We start from the raw sequence: 17170 nt of genomic DNA, 5'->3' as shown, positions 1-17170 counted from the left end.
TTCTAAGACACAGACCACAGAATGGTGGATACCAGAGGGGCAGGGGTGTATGGGGAGGGCAGACTGGGTAAAGGGGTTAAATATATGGTAACAAAAAGAAACTAGACTTTTGGTGGTGAGCACACAATAGAATATACAGATATTGAATGATAATGTACACCTGAAATTTATATGTTATTAACCAATGTTACCTCAATAAAGTTAAAAAATGTTTAAATCTGCTTTTGTTGTCCATCATTACGCTATATAGAAATCTAGAAATAATAGATCTGTAAAGATCTGCTACTTTAAGAATTTTTATGTCATAACTTACTGTAGTTATTAGTTCTAGTTTGTGGAATAAAAATAATTGCCAGTGAGCTCAGTTTGAAAAGCTATTTGTATACCACTGTTGTTACTTGCTTATTTCAAAGTGTATTAATTTTATTTACTTGATTTTAAAAAGTAGGATTGTTTTATTTTGAAACATATTTGTATACTTCACTTATCAGGGAAGTCGTTTCCTGAGGAGCCCATGACAAGCATAGTTTTCATATTCTTTTTTGGCTGTGGTAAATATAGGAATCGATCAGCAAATGTATAATGCCTAATACAAGCAGATTCTTTCTCAGGATGGAGGGTTGAATATCCAGTCCTTTTTTTGAAATTAAAATAGTCACAGAACGGGGAAAATGTGGATTTCAAAGAGAAATTCTGCAAAATAATGTACATTTAAAAAATATTTTAGTAGCCTTCAATTATTCTTGATTCATTAAAAAAAACTGAAGTAAAAACATCAGTGTTCTAAAGTCTCAACAGTTTCTCCAATGTTTCAGAGTTCCCTTAGTGGAGAGATTTGAATATAGGTGAGATTGAAAGAGGAAATGTTTGGAACTAAAGGAATTTCAGACTTGTAAAGGGCCTAACCACGCCTTTCGCTGACATCATCTTCCTGGCATGTGTTATTATAATTTAACTCCTCAGAGTATCAACAACCATTTCCTTTGGAAAAAAAAAAAAAATGGGACTGCAGTTTAACTTGGGATAATTTGCCTTCCCCGGCCTACTTTGCATAAATTTCTATTTTCTTTTCATCTTAACACATTGAAGACCAACTGAGGGTGGGAGGCAATGATGAGAGTAAAACTGACTGGTGCGCTTTGCCAGATCTTCAGTCTTTTAGAAGCTTGAGTTACCTGAAATTTTCAGAAGTATTTACTCAAGAGAGAAGAAAGTGGGAAGCAGTACTATAATCGTTTATAGTTCAAACAGGGAGAGAGAACTTTTTTGTATTTACTACATTTTCATCTAGTTTCCATCAAATTCAATTTAGTAGAACTGAGGACTAAGTAAGAACTTTAAGGTCTAACATCTCTTGACTGAGGGCAGCAGCTACTAGTTCTGTTATTAGTAATAAAGTTAACTCAGTTGGTTAAAGTTTAATGGTAACGTCTTTCCATTGATTCCTCCTTTTCCTTTTTAACCCTACTACACTAATTGACGCTCTCAATACAGGTTATCTTTACTTTGATAATAAACATCCCACACAATCTCCTTGATTCCTATTTCTCTGCCTCAACCCCCTTGCCCTAGGTAATTTTATACTGTTGCCAGAACAACCTTTCAACATTCCAATGCTGAGCATTTCTTGTATAAAAAATCTTTAATGACTATATATTACATGCTAAACAAAGTTAAATCCCTAGCCCAATACCCACTATTTACCCAGCCTTTCCTTGCCTTGCCTATGTCCCCCTGTCGACAGAAAAACACTCAGTATCAACTAGGCGTTTCATCACCAAAAAGGACTGTTGTGCAGGAGACCCTGCTTGCCGTGCCATTTTTCAGGCGGGGCGGCCTGCGAGGTCTCTGCTCTCGCTCCCCACACAAGAACGCAGGATATAGTGAGGCCAAAAAGGAACACCCACGGAGCCATAGGTAGGGGAGTCATACCACTATGGTCTCACTGGAGGCTGGGCCCACTGGACATGAGACCTGCCTTCCGCCTTTCCGCCGACTGACCGACGACTCTCCTCCACTCTCTCGACCCTGTTCGTCTCCTCTCTTCCGCTCTCCTCTTCCGCTCTCCTCGGCTCCTCGGCAATCCTCATCAGTCCTTGGCAGTCCTCGGCTCTCCTCCGTAGCCGCAGCAGTTATACCAGCAGCCAATCGGCTAACCGGCCACAGCCGAGCCAGCACCTTTCCACGTGAGGCCGAGAGCCTGTAAACTACTCTCTGGGGCTCTGTCCCCACAAGGACTTATTGGGTGGTGGGGTGGGAGAGAAAGCGTTGCAACTCAGTACATGCAGACATGGCAAGCCACACGGCCCTGTGTGCCAAAATGGAGACATATTTATAGAGAGGAAAAGGAAGTTAAGGAGAGGAGCAGTTACAACCATAGAGCTTCATTTTAAGCATAGAGTTCTTCCTGTAGGGTCCTTTCGATGCCATAGAGTGCAAGAACTCCTCCCATAAGCCCAACTCCTCCCACATACCCTCTGGACTGATCATGTTTGTTAAAGTCTGTCATAATTTTTATCACCCGCCATGATTCTATTACATTCACTCTGCTATAGCCAGTTGTGTTACCTGTAGTTCTCTAGAAATGCCCTATGGTTGTTGGTTTGTATTTCTCATTCCATAAGAAAATATGCTGTAAAACAGAAAAATATAGAGAAAGAGGACAAGAGAAAATATAGATTAGAATAAGAGGTCAGTTGGAATTAAAATGCACATGTGCAAACCATAGTTTGCAAAAGCAAGGTTGGAGTGAGTTGGTGAGTGAAACAAGGTTAAGGAAGTATTGGAGGTGTATATAGACTAATCTTTTTTTTTTTTTTTTTTTTTTAAGATTTTATTGGGGAAGGGGAACAGGACTTTATTGGGGAACAGTGTGTACTTCCAGGATTTTATGCAAGTCAAGTTGTTGTCCTATCAGTCTTAGTTGTGGAGGGCGCAGCTCAGCTCCAGGTCCAGTTGCCGTTGCCAGTTGCAGGGGGCGCAGCCCACCATCATTTGCGGGTGTCGAACTGGCAACCTTGTGGTTGAGAGGATGGGCTCCAACCACCTGAGCCATCTGGGAGGCAGCTCAGCTCAAGGTGCCGTGTTCAATCTTAGTTGCAGGGGGCAGAGCCCACCATCCCTTGCGGGACTCGAGGAGTTGAACCGGCAACCTTGTGGTTGAGAGCCCACTGGCCCATGTGGGAATCGAACCGGCAGCCTTCGGAGTTAGAAGCATGGAGCTCTAACCACCTGAGCTACCGGGCTTCCCTAGACTAATCTTTTAAGAACTTTGATTAAGATGGAGAGCAGAACCCAATTGAAAAATGGGCTGCGCTGGACTGGTGGCTCAGGTGGTTGGAGTGCCGTGCTACTAACGCCGAGGTTGCCGGTTCGATTCCCACATGGGCCAGTGAGCAGTGCCCTCCCCTCTACAGCTAAGATTGTGAACAACAGCTCTCCCTGGAGGTGGGCTGCCGTGCGTGAGCGCTGCCGTGCGTGAGCAGCCAGAGGTTGGCAGCCGGAGGTTGGTGTGATCTGCTGCCAGCTGCTGAGTGTTGCTGTAGGCTACCGTGTGAGCCAGAGTGGGTGGGGAGGTGGAAGAAAGGGGAAAGAAAAAAAATTTGAAAAATGAGCTAAAGATCTGAATAGATATTTCTCCAAAGAAGATCTACAAATAGGCATGAAAAGATGCTAAGCATCATTATCCATTGAGAAAATGCATATCAAAACCACAGTGAGATACCACTTCACATCCACTAGCTGTAATAAAAAAGACAGGTAATTGGCCGGCCCCTGTGGCTCAGGTGGTTGGAGCTCCGTGCTCCTAACACTGAAGGCTGCTGGTTCGATTCTCATATGGGCCAGTGGGCTCTCAACCACAAGTTTGCTGGTTGAATTCCTCAACTCCTGCAAGGAAGGGATGGTGGGCTGTGCCCCTTGCAACTAACAATGGCAACTGGACCCGGAGCTGAGCTGCGCCCTCCACAACTAAGATTGAAAGGACAACAACTTGACTTTGAAAAAGTCCTGGAAGTACACACTGTTCCCCAATAAAGTCCTGTTCCCCTTCCCCAATAAAATCTTTAAAAGGAAAAAAAAGATAGGTCATAATGTAGAATAATTAGACCCTTCATACAACTGGTGGGAATGTAAAATAGTGCAGCTTCTTTGGAAAACAGTTTGGCAGTTCCTTAAAAGGTTAAACACACGCCTAGGTATAACCCAATAAATTAAAATGTATATCCACACTAAAACCTGTACACCGATATTCATAGCTGCATTGTTCATAATAGCCCCAAAGTGGAAACAACTCAAATATCCCTCAACTGATGAATGCATAAATAAATATTGTAGATACCCATATGATGGGATTTTATTCAGTAATAAAAAGGAATAGAGTACTGATACATTCTATAAAGTGGCTGAACCTTGAAAACATTATGCTAGTAAAAGAAGTCACTCACAAAAGACCACATATATTATGCTCCCTTTTATGTGAAATGTCCAGAATAGGCAAATCCTTAGAGCTAGAAAGCAGATTAGTGGTTGCCTATGGCTGGGGGAAGGGGGATGGTTTGGGGAAAATGGTCAGTGACTAGTAATGAGTATTGGGTTTCTTTTTGGGGTAATTAAAATGTTCTAAAATTGATCGTGGTTAATGGTTGCACAACTCTGTGATTTAAATAGCTTTGCATTTATACTTTAAAGGGGTTAATTACATGGTATGTAAATTATATCTCAATAAAATTGTTATTTAAAAAAGATAGGGAGCAGAGGAATGAGGCAAAGGCTGGAAGAGGATGGGGTAGTGTTGACAGAATTTTCTTAAAAATAGGAGATATGGGAGCAAAAATATAAAAGGAAATCATGATGAGTCAATGATCATCAATACTTGTTTTCCAAATATATATGTTCATATTCCTCTCCCTCCCACTCTGATCCTTTTGTTGTTGGGCCTTATGTATTCAGCCTCTGATCCTTTTTTGTTGTTTTCGCTTCCTTTTGGAATGGCCTTTCTGTTCATTTGTTCACTCATCCTACATTCATTAAACAGCTCCTGCATTCTAGGCCTTGGGGTTAAGGCATGATAGTGGCACTTTAAGAGCTCAGTCAAAACTGTCTTTCAACTACCCTTTAAGTTCAGCTGGAATATTACCTCTTCTATAAAGCTTCTCCAAATCCCTCCACCTCTCAGCCCCAAAGGGGACCTTTTTTCTCAGCCTTCATACTATTTTGTAGTTCATATATGGTATACATAATTTTGCATTGTATGAGAATCATTGAAGCAACTGTCTTATTTCATTGCTGGAGTGTAAACTCTGTAAAGGTTATTCAATTTATAAGTCTCCAAAACACCTGATACAGCACCTTAAGCCTATCTAGTAGATACTTTAAAAATATATCCTAATAAATGTATTCAGATAATGTTAGGCATTAAATTAAGGTTAAACAAAAGAAGGCAGCATTGTGTTCTGTACAAATCATGAGATACGGAGTTAGAGAGATCTGAATTTAAATGTGCTTTTGTCACTTACTAGCTGCGTGACATACTTCCAAGTTTCTTAGGCTCTCTGACCTTGAGTTCTTTATCTTAAAGTACTTTACTGGATATACTTTACTGGATTGTTTTGAGGATCAGTAATATTTATATTTGTAATCACATGTCAGCATGTAAATAGACATTTCTTTTATCAAAAAAATCCTTTTTCTTGATGACACTTCTTACGGCTGCTGCCTTGTTTTTCTTCTTCTCTTTACAGTAATATATCTTGAAAGAGTTTATTCAGGAGTGTATATACTTGGTGTCTTCAGTTTATTTCCTTTCATTATTTTTTCTTTTATTTAATATATTATTATTTTTTCTTTATTTTTATTTTTATTTTTTTAATTTATTGGGGTGACAATTTTTAGTAAAATTCCATAGATTTCAGGTGTACAATTCTGTATTACATCATCTATAAATCCCATTGTGTGTTCACCACCCAGAATATATTATTTGATAGTATAAAAGATTACGTGTACTTAGAAAGCATAACATTAAGAGGAAGACCTGTAAACCCATCTTCCAACTCAAGAACTAGAATCATTGCCTATAAATTGCATGTCATTATGAGTTTCTCCCCATCCCATCTCCTACCTCCCCTCTAAAGGTAACACTCTCTTAAATTTTATATTTATCATTCTATTGCTTTTTAAAGAATATAGTTTAAAACCATGCTTAATTTGCTTGTTTATATTGTTCTAATATTATAGAACTAATTATTATACTTAATATTATTAGACGAGAAATTTTACAGGAGAGAAAAAATGAGGTACAGAGAGTTTGATAATCACATTGTTAGTGAATGGCCCAACTGAGATTTGAACCCAAATAGTCTGGCTCCTCCTAATCTGTCCTTTCAACCACTACCATGTTGCCTTATTGCAATACATAGTCGTCTGGGGTTTTTCCCCCCACTCAATAATACATTTTCATGATTCATGTTTTATGCAGCTGTGGTTTATTCATTTTTCAATGCCATATAATATTTCATTTTGTGAGTATACCATAATTTATTTGTTTATCCATTCTCCTGCCAATGAGTTTTTGGATTGTTTCTGGGCTTGTCAGTTTGTTTTTGCTCTTCCTAATATTGCTGCTCTGAACATTCTCACATGTTTATGGCAACTTTGTGTAAGAATTCTTCTTGGGTTTTTATTTGGGAGTGGGATTGCTGAGTCATAGGCCTGTGAATGTTCACCTTAAAGACATAATGCTAACTTGCTTTCTCAGTGTACCAGACTTGTTTGTCAATAATGTGTAATTTTTACTGTAGATTTACATCTTCCCTACTGGTTGATAATGTCAGATGACTCTCATTCTTTCTTAAATCCAATCTAACTAGGCTTTTACTCCACCACTCCACCTGCTCTTATAAAGATCTACAATAATTTTCATATTCTTTTTTTAAATTAAATTAAATTTTATTTTTTATTGGGGAATATTGGGGAACACTGTTTCTCCAGGGCCCATCAGCTCAAAGTAGTTGTCCTTCAATTTAGCTGTGGAGGGGGCAGCTCAGCTCCAAGTCCAGTTGCCATTTTCAATCTTTAGTTGCAGGAGGCGCAGCCTACCATCCCATGCGGGAATTGAACTGGCATTGAGAGCCGTTCAACTGAGCCATTCGACCATCCCTCCGGAAGCTCAGAGGCAGCTCGTTGTCTTCAATCTAGTTGTAGAGGGCGCAGCTCACTGGCCCATGTAGGAATTGAACCGGCAACCACTGTTGCTCAGAGCTCACGCTCTAACCAACTGAGCCATCCAGCTACCCCAGAAGTTTTTTATTTTGATATAGTTCAGTTTATCTATTTTTTTCTTTTGTTGCCTATGCTTTTGGTGTCATATCTAAGAAGTTGTCAAATCCAATCTCATGAAACTTTTCCCCTGTGTTTTCTTCCAAGAGTTTTATAGTTTTAATTCTTATGTTTAGGTGTTTGATCCATTTTGAGTTAATTTTTGTATATACTGTAAGGTAAGGGTCCAACTTCATTCTTTTGCAGGTGGATATCCAGTTTTCCTTATATCACTTGTTGAAAAAAACTGTTCTTTCCCCCTTGAATGAGGAAGCAAAAAATGCATAGGTTTTAAATCGGACATCATCCTGAGTTGTGTGATGAAATCGCACATGCTCCAGCTCTGTCCTGCCTGGTACATGAATCATTGCCTTCGTCCAGCATCTCCACGCTGTTTACGCTACCTGGCCGTTAGTCACTCGGTAGGCCTCTCGGTTATCACATCGACTGTCTCCCTATCACAGTGCTTGTGTTCAAGTAACCCCCTATTTTACTCAATAATGGCCCCAAAGTGCACGAGTAGTGATGCTGGCAATTCAGATTAAGGCAAAGAGAAACCGTAAAGAGCTTCTTTTAAGTGAAGAAGTGAAAGTTGCTCGATTTAGTAAGAAAAGAAGAAAAATCGGAGGTAGCTAAGATCTATAGTAAGAATGAATCTTCTATCTGTAAAACTGTGAAGAAGGTAAAAGAAGTTTGTGCCAGTCTTGTTGTCGCACCTCAAACTGCAAAAGTGACAGCCACAGTGAGTGTTAAGTGCTTTGTTAAAATGAAAAAAAAATGGAAAAAAAAAGATGGAAAATGCATTAAATTTGTGGGTGGAAGATCTGAACAGAAAACGTGTTCTGATTGATGGCAACATGTTGTGCCAGAAAGCAGTGAGCCTATACAAAGATTTTAGCAAGGGATCCCCTGAAATGAGTGACACCAAGCCGTTCACTGAAAGTAAGGGATGGTTATACAGATTCAAAAATAGGTTTGGACTGAAAAATATAAAAATTACTGGAGAAACAGAGAGAGACCACATTCACGTGACTTTATTACAGTATATTGTTATAATTATTCTATTACTAGTTATTGTTATTAACCTCTTACTGTGCCTAATTTATAAATTAAACTTTATAATAGGAATGCGTGTATAGGAAAAAACAGTATATATATAGGGTTTGGTACTATCCACAGTTTCAAGTATCCACTGGGGGTCTTGGAACGTATCTCCTGCAGATAGGGGGGAATTACTATATTTTCTATTGTTTAATCTTTGAGTTTTACTTTCTGGGATATTTCTTTTATCTTGTTTTTCTTCTAGCCTTTCTATGGATATTTTTAATATCTGCTATGGTAATTTTAATTTCCAAGAACTTTTTTTTGTCTCTGTATATTCCTTTTTTATTGAATTTTGTTTTTGCTTCATAGATGAAATATTTTTGTTTAAATTTCTTGAGACTCTTAATTCTTACTAAGTTTTCTTCTGTCTTGTCTCTTTTTCTTTTGAGTTCCTTTTTTGGTTTTCTGTTTGTTTTGGTCATTGACTTCAGAGGTTTTCCTTAAATGTCTCATGATTTTTGGCTGTTTGAGTGGAAGGCTTTAAAAAAACAAATGGCAGCCCTGTTGGCATGGGAAAACTTTACCAAATGGTGGACTTCTCTATAGGTGATCAAGCTGTTGTATAGGGAGAGAGCTGAATGTCATCGTTTATAAAGCTGTTCTATTGGGCTGGTCAGTTGCCCCAAAGGGAAATCCTCCAATCTCTTAGGAGGGTGGGGATGGAGAAATGACTGTGGGTATTACTTCATCCTCATGTTTTCAGTTTAGTACTTGTCCCACTCAGCTGTGCTTAGTGGCTATGAATCCAGAGTCCCTCTGGTGCAATCTACCGAAAGAATAAACTAGTTTTCTTCTTATTATGGGGGGTGGGGGGGTGGAAGTAGGGCAGTGGTAGCCTGATTGTGTGGTTAACAACCCTGTCTTTTTTAGGTACTTGGTGCCTCTAATTTCTGAGCCTTTCTGGAATTTTAGAGGAGAATCACCTTGCTCCTTGTTTTCTTCCTATTAGGTTTTAGCTTGCTTTTCTTTTCTAAGTTGTATATCATGTATCCATCTGATATCCAGCTTCTAAAATGTTGGGATGTGTTATCGGTTTTCTTTGTCCTGGGAGGTTTATATCTTTTTTATACCTTTATAATAATTTTGGTGGGATTTGGGAGGCTTTAGAGATAATTACATATAAGGAGTGACAATTAAGTTCGCAAACTTATCCTAGAAAAAGTGCTATATACCTCATTGCTGAATATCACTATGGTCACCTTCGAAGTACTCCCCTTGGGAAGCTATGCACAGATGCCAGCACCTAGTCCACCCTTCAAAGCAATTTTGGACCTCTTTCTGGAATGGCCATCAGAGCTGTAGTCATATCATACTTGATGTCCTGAATTTCATCAAAATGTCTTCCTTTCAATATTTCCTTTATCTTCAGGTAAAGAAGTCATTGGGGGCCAGATCAGGTGAGTAGGGAGGGTGTTCCAATATAGTTATTTGTTTACTGGCTAAAACTCCCGCACAGACAGTGTCGTGTGAGCTGGTGCATTGTCATGATGCAAGAGCTCCTTCGGGGACCATTTTAGCACACACCTTTCTCCTGCCAAGATTTTCAGTTAAGATTTTCCCACTGTTTCTCTATCGATGTTTACTTGGTCTGCTGTGCTCCTCACAGTCAGCCGATGATTTTGATGCACAATTTGACGAAGTTTTGCAATGTTTTTGTCAGTTCTGCTCGTTACTGGCTGCGCTGACCTCTCTTCATCAGTGACACATTCTCTCCCCTCAGAAAAACGTTTAATCCATTTGTACACTGCCGTTTTCTTCATGGCATTCTTCCCATAAACTTGGACTGACATGTCCCTGATTTCACTTCCACTCTTGCCAAGTGTAACAAGAAATTTAATGTTTGTTCGTTACTCTAATTCAAGTTCAGACGTTCTCACGATGGCACACAAAAACACGCAACAACAATAACGAATGCCACTCGGCAAGATACCACCACATGTCGACATGAACACAGCTCTGAGACACTGATATACCAAGGTTATGAAATCTTACTGAGCTGTTTGTACAGTGCTGCCAATGTAAGTGCACGGTAGCAAGTTCGCGAACTTAATTGTTGAGTAGGGGTTGTCAGAGTGGGAACCCTTGTCTTGTTTCTGACCTTAGAAGAAAAGCTTTCAACCTTTCACCATTGAGTATGATAGCTGTGGGCTTGTTATATATGGCTTTTATTATTTTGAGGTGTGTTCCTCCTATACCCAATTTGTTGAGCATTTTTATCATGAAAGGATGTTGAATTTTGTCGGTTGCTCTTTCTGCATCTATTGAGATGATCATGTGATTTTTTTGTCTTTGAGTCTATTAATGTGGTATATCATATTTATTGATTTGTGTATGTTGAACCATCTTTGCGTCCCAGGGATAAATTTGACTTGATCATGGTGTATGATCTTTTTAATGTGATGTTGAATTTATTTTGCTAATGTTTTGTTGAGAATTTTTTCATCTATATTCATCAGGGATTTTGGTCTGTTGTTTTCTTGTAGTGTCCTTATCTGGCTTTGGTATCAGGGTAATGCTGGCCTTGTAAAGTGAATCTGGGAGTGTTCCCTCCTCTTCAATTTTCTGCAAGAGTTTGAGAAGAATTTGTGTTAATTCTCTTTCAGATCCTTGGTAGAATTCACCCATGAAACTGTCTGGTCCCAGGCTTTTCTTTGTTGGGAAGTGTTTGATTGCTGATTCATTCTTCTTACTTGTTATTAGTCTGTTAAGATTTTCTGTTTTTTTTTTTTCATGATTAAGACTGCATAGGTTGTATCTTTCTAAGACTTTATGCTTTTATTTTAGATTTCCCATTTTGGTGACATATAATTATTCATAGCAACCTCTTGTGGTTATTTCTGTGGTATCAGTTGTAATGAATGTTTTATCTTCCATTTATAATTTTATTTGGGTCCTCTCTTTTTCTTGGTAAGTCTAGCTAAAAGTTTGTCCATTTTGTTTATCTTTTTACAAAACAAGATAGTTTTGTTGATCTTTTCTATTGTTTTTCTATCTCTATTTCATTTATTTCTGCTCCAATCTGTATCTTCTTTTTTCCTGCTATCTTTGGGCTTAATTTGTTCTTCCTTTCCTAGTTCTTTGAGGTTGTTTATTTGAGATTTTTTCCCTTAAGGTAACCATTTATCACTACAAACTTCCCTCTTAGAGCAGCTTTTGCTGCATCCCATAAGTTTTGGTATGTTGTGTTTCTATTTTTGTTTGTTTCAGGATTTTTAAAAAATTTCATATTTGACCTATAGGTTGTTCAGGAGTGTGTTGTTTAATTTCCACATATCTGAATTTTCCAGTTTTCCTCCTGTTAACTGATTTCTAGTTTTATACCATTTTGGTCAGAAAAGATACTTGGTGTGATTTTAGTATTTTTAAATTTGCTGAGACTTGTTTTGTGACCCAGCATAGGCTCTGTCCTGGAGAATGTACCATGTGCACTTGAGAAGAATGTATATTTTGTTGCTTTTGGACACAATATTCTGTTAGGTCCATTTGTTCTAAAGTATAGTTCAAGTCCAACGTTTACATATTGATTTTCTGGTCTGGGTGATCTATCCATTGTTAAAAGAAGGATATTGAAGTCACCTACTCTTACTGTACTGTTGTCTATTTCTCCCTTCAGATCCGCTAGTATTTGCTTAATATATCCAGGAGCTCTGATAATGGATGTATGTATATTTATAAATGTTATATCCTCATGATGAATTGACCACTTTATCATTATGTAACAACTTTCTTTGTCTATTGTTAAAATATTTTTACTTAAAGTCTATTTTTTTCCTGATATAAGTATAGTTATCTTTGCTTTCTTTTGGTTTCCATTTATGTGGAATATCGTTTCTCAACCCTTCACTTTGTTCCTATATGTGTCCTTGTAGCTGAAATGAGTCTTTTGTAGGCAGTATATAGTTGGATCTTGTTTTTTATGCGTTCAGCTACTCTGTGCCTTTTTAATCTATTTACATTTAAAATAATTATCACTATGTAAGAACTTATTATTGTCATCTTGTTAATTGTTTTCTGGCTGTCTTGTAATCCCTTTCTTCCTCTCCGCTGTCTTCATTTATGAATTGATGATTTTCCATAGTGGTATACAGGCATACTTTGTATTATTGTGTTTTGCTTTATTGTACTTTGCAGATATTGTATTTTTTTTAACAAATTGAAGGTTTGTGGCAACCATCCATCAAGCAAGTCTATCGGTGCCATTTTTTCCAACATTTGCTCACTTCCTGTCTCTGTGCCACACTTTGGTACTTCTTGCAATATTTCAAACCTTTTCATTATTATTATATTTGTTATGGTGATCAGTGATTTTTGATGTTACTATTGTAATTATTTTGGGGGTGCCACAAACTGTACCCATATAAGACAGCAAACTTCATCAATGAATGTTATATGTGTTCTGACTTCTCCACCCACCAGCCATTCCCCCATCTCTCTCCCTTTCCTCTGGCCTCCCTATTCCCTGAGACACAACAATATTGAAATTAGGCCAATTAATAACTCTACAGTGACCTCCAAGTTCAAGTGAAAGGAAGAATCACACGTCTCTCACTTTAAATCAGCAGGTGAAAATAATTAAGCTTAGTGCGGAAGGCATGTCAAAAGTTGAAATAGGCTGAAAGCTAGGCCTCTTGCACCAAACAGTTAGCCAACTTGTGAATGCAAATTAAAAGTACTACTTCAGTGAACACATGAATGATAAAAAACGAAACAGCCTGATTGCTGATATGGAGAAAGTTTTAGTGGTCTGGACAGAAGATTAAACCACCCACAACATTCTCTTAAGCCAAAACCTAATCTAGAGCAGGCCCTAACTCTTCAATTCTGTGAAGGCTGAGAGAGATGAAAAGCTGTAGAATAAAAGTTTGAAGCTAGTAGAGATTGGTTCATGAGGTTTAAAGAAAGGAGCTGTCTCCGTAACATAAAAGTACAAGATGCAGCAGTAGGTGCTGATGTAGAAGCTGCAGCAAGTGATCCAGAGGATGTAGCTACGATAATTAATTAATGAGGTGGATACACTAAACAACAGATTTTCAATGTAGACAAAACAGCCTTATAGTAGAAGAAGACACCATCTGGGACTTTCATAGCTAGAGAGAAATTAATGCCTGACTTTAAAGGGCAGGCTGACTCTCTTGTTAGGGGCTAATGCAGCTGGTGACTTGAAGTTGAAACAAATGCTCATTTACCATTCCCCAAATTCTAGGGCCCTTTAAGAAGATTTATGCTAAATCTACTCTGCCTGTGCTCTATAAATGAAACAACAAAGCCTGATGATAGAATATCTGTTTGCAACATCGTTTACTGAAAATTTTAAGCCCACTGTTGAGACCTATTGCACAGAAAAAAAGATTCCTTTCGAAATATTACTGCTTATTGACAATGCACCTGGTCACCCAAGAGCTCTGATGAAGATGTACAAGGAGATTAATGTTGGTTTCATGGCTACTAACACAACATCCTTCTGCAGCCCATGGGCCAAGGAGTAATTTTGACTTTCAAGTCTTACTATTTAATAGTAAGAAACACATTTTGTAAGCCTATCGTTGCCATAGTTAGTGATTCCTCTGATGGATCTGGGCAAAGTAAATTGAAAACCTGGAAAGGATTCACCGTTCTGTATGCCATTAAGAACATTCGTAATTCATGGGAAGAGTCAAAATATCAACATTAATAGGAGTTTGGAAGAAGTTGAATCCAACCCTCACAGATGACTATGAGATGTTTAAGACTTCAGTGGAGGAAGTAACTGCAGATGTGGAGAAAGCAAGAGAACTAGAATTAGAAGTGGAGCCTGAAGATGGGACTGAATTGCTGCATCTCATGATAAAACTTCAACGGATGTGAAGTTGGATAAGTTCTTACGGATAAGCAAAGAAAGTGGTTTCTTGATATGGAATCTACCCCTGGTGAAGATGCTGTGAAGATTGTTGAAATGACAAAGGCTTTAGAATATTACATAAGTTTAGTTGATTAAGCAGCAGCAGGTTTTGAGAGGATTGACTCCATTTTGAAAGAAGATTGTGGATAAAATGCTGTCAAGCAGCATTACATGCTACAGAGAACTCATTCATGAAAAGAAGAGTCAATTGATGCAGCAAACTTCATGTTGTCTTATTTTAAGAAATTGCCATATCCATCCCAACTTTCAGCAACCACCTCCTGAGCAGTCAGCAGCCATCAACATCAAGGGAAGAGCCTCTCCCAGCCAAAAGATAGGACACACTGAAGGCTCACATGATGGTTAGCGTTTTTAGCAATAAAGTATTTTTTAATTAAGGTATGTACAGTAGCTTTTTTAGACATAATGCTATTATTGCACACTTAATAGACTGAGCATAGTGTGAACGTAAGCTTTTTTGTTGTTTTTTGGGTTTTTTAAAAAAGATTTTATTGGGGAAGGGGAACAGGACTTTATTGGGGAACAGTGTGTATTTCCAGGCCTTTTTTCCAAGTCAAGTTGTTGTCCTTTCAATCTTAGTTGTGGAGGGTGCCGTTCAGCTTCAAGTTGTTGTCCTTTCAGTCTTAGTTGTGTTGGGCGCAGCTCAGCTCCAGGTCTAGTTGCCGTTTTCTAGTTGCAGGGGGCATAGCCCACCATCCCTTGCGGGAGTCGAACCGGCAACCTCATGGTTGAGAGGATGTGCTCCAACCAACTGAGCCATCCAGGAGGCAGCTCAGCTCAAGGTGCCGTGTTCAATCTTAGTTGCAGGGGGCGGAGCCCACCATCCCTTGCGGGACTCGAGGAGTTGAACCGGCAACCTTGTGGTTGAGAACCCACTGGCCCATGTGGGAATCGAACCAGCAGCCTTCGGAGTTAGGAGCATGGAGGTCTAACAGCCTGAGCCACCGGGCCGGCCCCTGAACATAAGTTTTATATACATTTGGGAAACCGAAACATTTGTGTGACCCACTGTATTGTGATATTAGGTTTATTATTGTGGTGGTCTAGAACTGCACCGTGGTATCTCCAAGGTCTGCCTATATTGATAAACGTGGGGAAATACCTGCTTCAACATATTTAACCCAAGTAAAGATTTTTATTTTGCAATTTGCTAAAGGTCAGAGACATGAAATATAAGGGGCACATTTCACATTAATTAAGATTCTTTGGAGGGAAGATTTCCCCTTTGATAATCATGGTTCTCTTTTTCTTCTGTTACTAATCCAGTCCCTTACCACCATCACCACCAGAAAGAGAGAGAGAGAGGGAAAGAAACCTGTAGATGAAAACTAGCATTTTAAAATAATTCCAAATAGATTTATACTATCAAATGTTTTAAGCCAAGGAAGAACTGGAATATTACTGTGATATAGTAAAATGCATTCTATTATAGGTGATTATGCAAATTTAGAGTATGATAAACCAAATATAAACAAACACTAGAAGCTTGATTAGAGCATAAGGCTATAAAATATGCCATGAATGAATGGATCCATGTTCCAGCCAGCCTGGTGTTTTGTCTCTAACAGAAGTTCCTAAAAAATGTGTAGCAGGGTCTGGTTGCCTGTCCTCGTATCGGTTGTGAAAGATTAGAGATGTTTCACCCCCAATTCAGGGTTTCCTTGACCATAATGTGTCGATTGTTAATTTATTTAAACCTTTAAAACTTGTAAATAACTTATGACTAAACCCCTATTAGTATTACAAAAAAATTTATTTTTTACTACCTGACATGGTAAGTAGTATTTCATTTTATTTGTCTAAGTTCACAATAATTTTCAAGCTCTTGCAGGTATTTGCAGCTCTCATATTCTATAGTTTTTTACATAATCTATGTTCAACTCATTTATACTTCATGAATTGCTAAATTTTTATTATTTCCTCTTCATCATTTTTGAATGGAACCCAGATTTTATTAGTCTTGTCTCATTACACAGTTTACTTAAGAGGCGTACATTGTGTTCTCTAGCATCTGTATGAAAAAACATTCCACTATAATAAAGTACCTTTTTTTGATACCTTAACAAGCTTATTCTGGCCTCTCATTATTCCTGAAGAATAGGTAGAACAGTTATGTGTTTACATATTCTATGGCAGAGAGGAATTCCTTTAGTGTTTTTTTTTTAACTGTCTATTGAGTTCATTGCTGTTAAAGTTTGGAATCATTTTTTCCAAGAGGTCAGGATCTTCCTTATTCTCCAACATCTAAATATATAATCATTTTGACCTTCTGTTCCTCATGTCTCCTTGCAGCCATATGTGTCATTGTCTCAGCAGATGGCACCACCTAGTCCAAATAACAGTACCCCTAACAGTAACAGTGGGAGCAATGGAAATGACCAGCTGAGCAAAACCAACCTGTACATCCGGGGATTGCAACCAGGCACTACTGACCAGGACCTTGTCAAGTTGTGTCAGTCGTAAGTTGGGGTATGTGTGGGTAGGCTTCCAGGGACAGTACAGATTTGGTGATACTGGCTTTTGGCCAGATACTCTTATTCTGAAATGCAATATTATTTTGCTTCTACCCCATAGTCATAAGGTTTCTCAACAGCCTCTCTTAAAGAAATTCTACCTGCTACTAATATATGAAACCTTTACGTGTTTCTTTGAGGAAAGCCAGGATACGGCTGGCCTTTGAAGCTTAGTATATGACTTTGTTTCCAGCGGGTATCTAGAACTGATGGTCTTAGTGGAAAGATTCCTGTCCTTACACCTTGAATAGAAATGTTCAGCATCTCCAAAGATACTGATTAGAAGGCAGTGAGAACCAGTAGTGGGAATAGAAGAAAATGGGACTAGCCAATTGAATTG

General features: G+C 38.5%; 1 non-coding gene across 4 annotated transcripts in view; it reads left to right on the top strand.

The window, feature by feature from the left end:
* LOC109452969 (uncharacterized) overlaps positions 1-16809 on the top strand; it is a 36097-nt gene extending 19288 nt beyond the window's left edge. For all 4 annotated transcript variants that reach the window (XR_012493945.1, XR_012493943.1, XR_012493944.1 and 1 more), the window contains one exon: positions 16610-16809. This is a non-coding gene — a transcript (uncharacterized LOC109452969). The remainder of the gene's footprint in view (positions 1-16609) is intronic.
* Positions 16810-17170: the final 361 nt, after the last annotated feature.

This window comes from Rhinolophus sinicus, linkage group LG02, assembly GCF_036562045.2.
Source record: "Rhinolophus sinicus isolate RSC01 linkage group LG02, ASM3656204v1, whole genome shotgun sequence".
Taxonomy (NCBI): Eukaryota; Metazoa; Chordata; class Mammalia; order Chiroptera; family Rhinolophidae; genus Rhinolophus; species Rhinolophus sinicus.
This window is presented reverse-complemented; position numbering and strand designations above follow the sequence as displayed.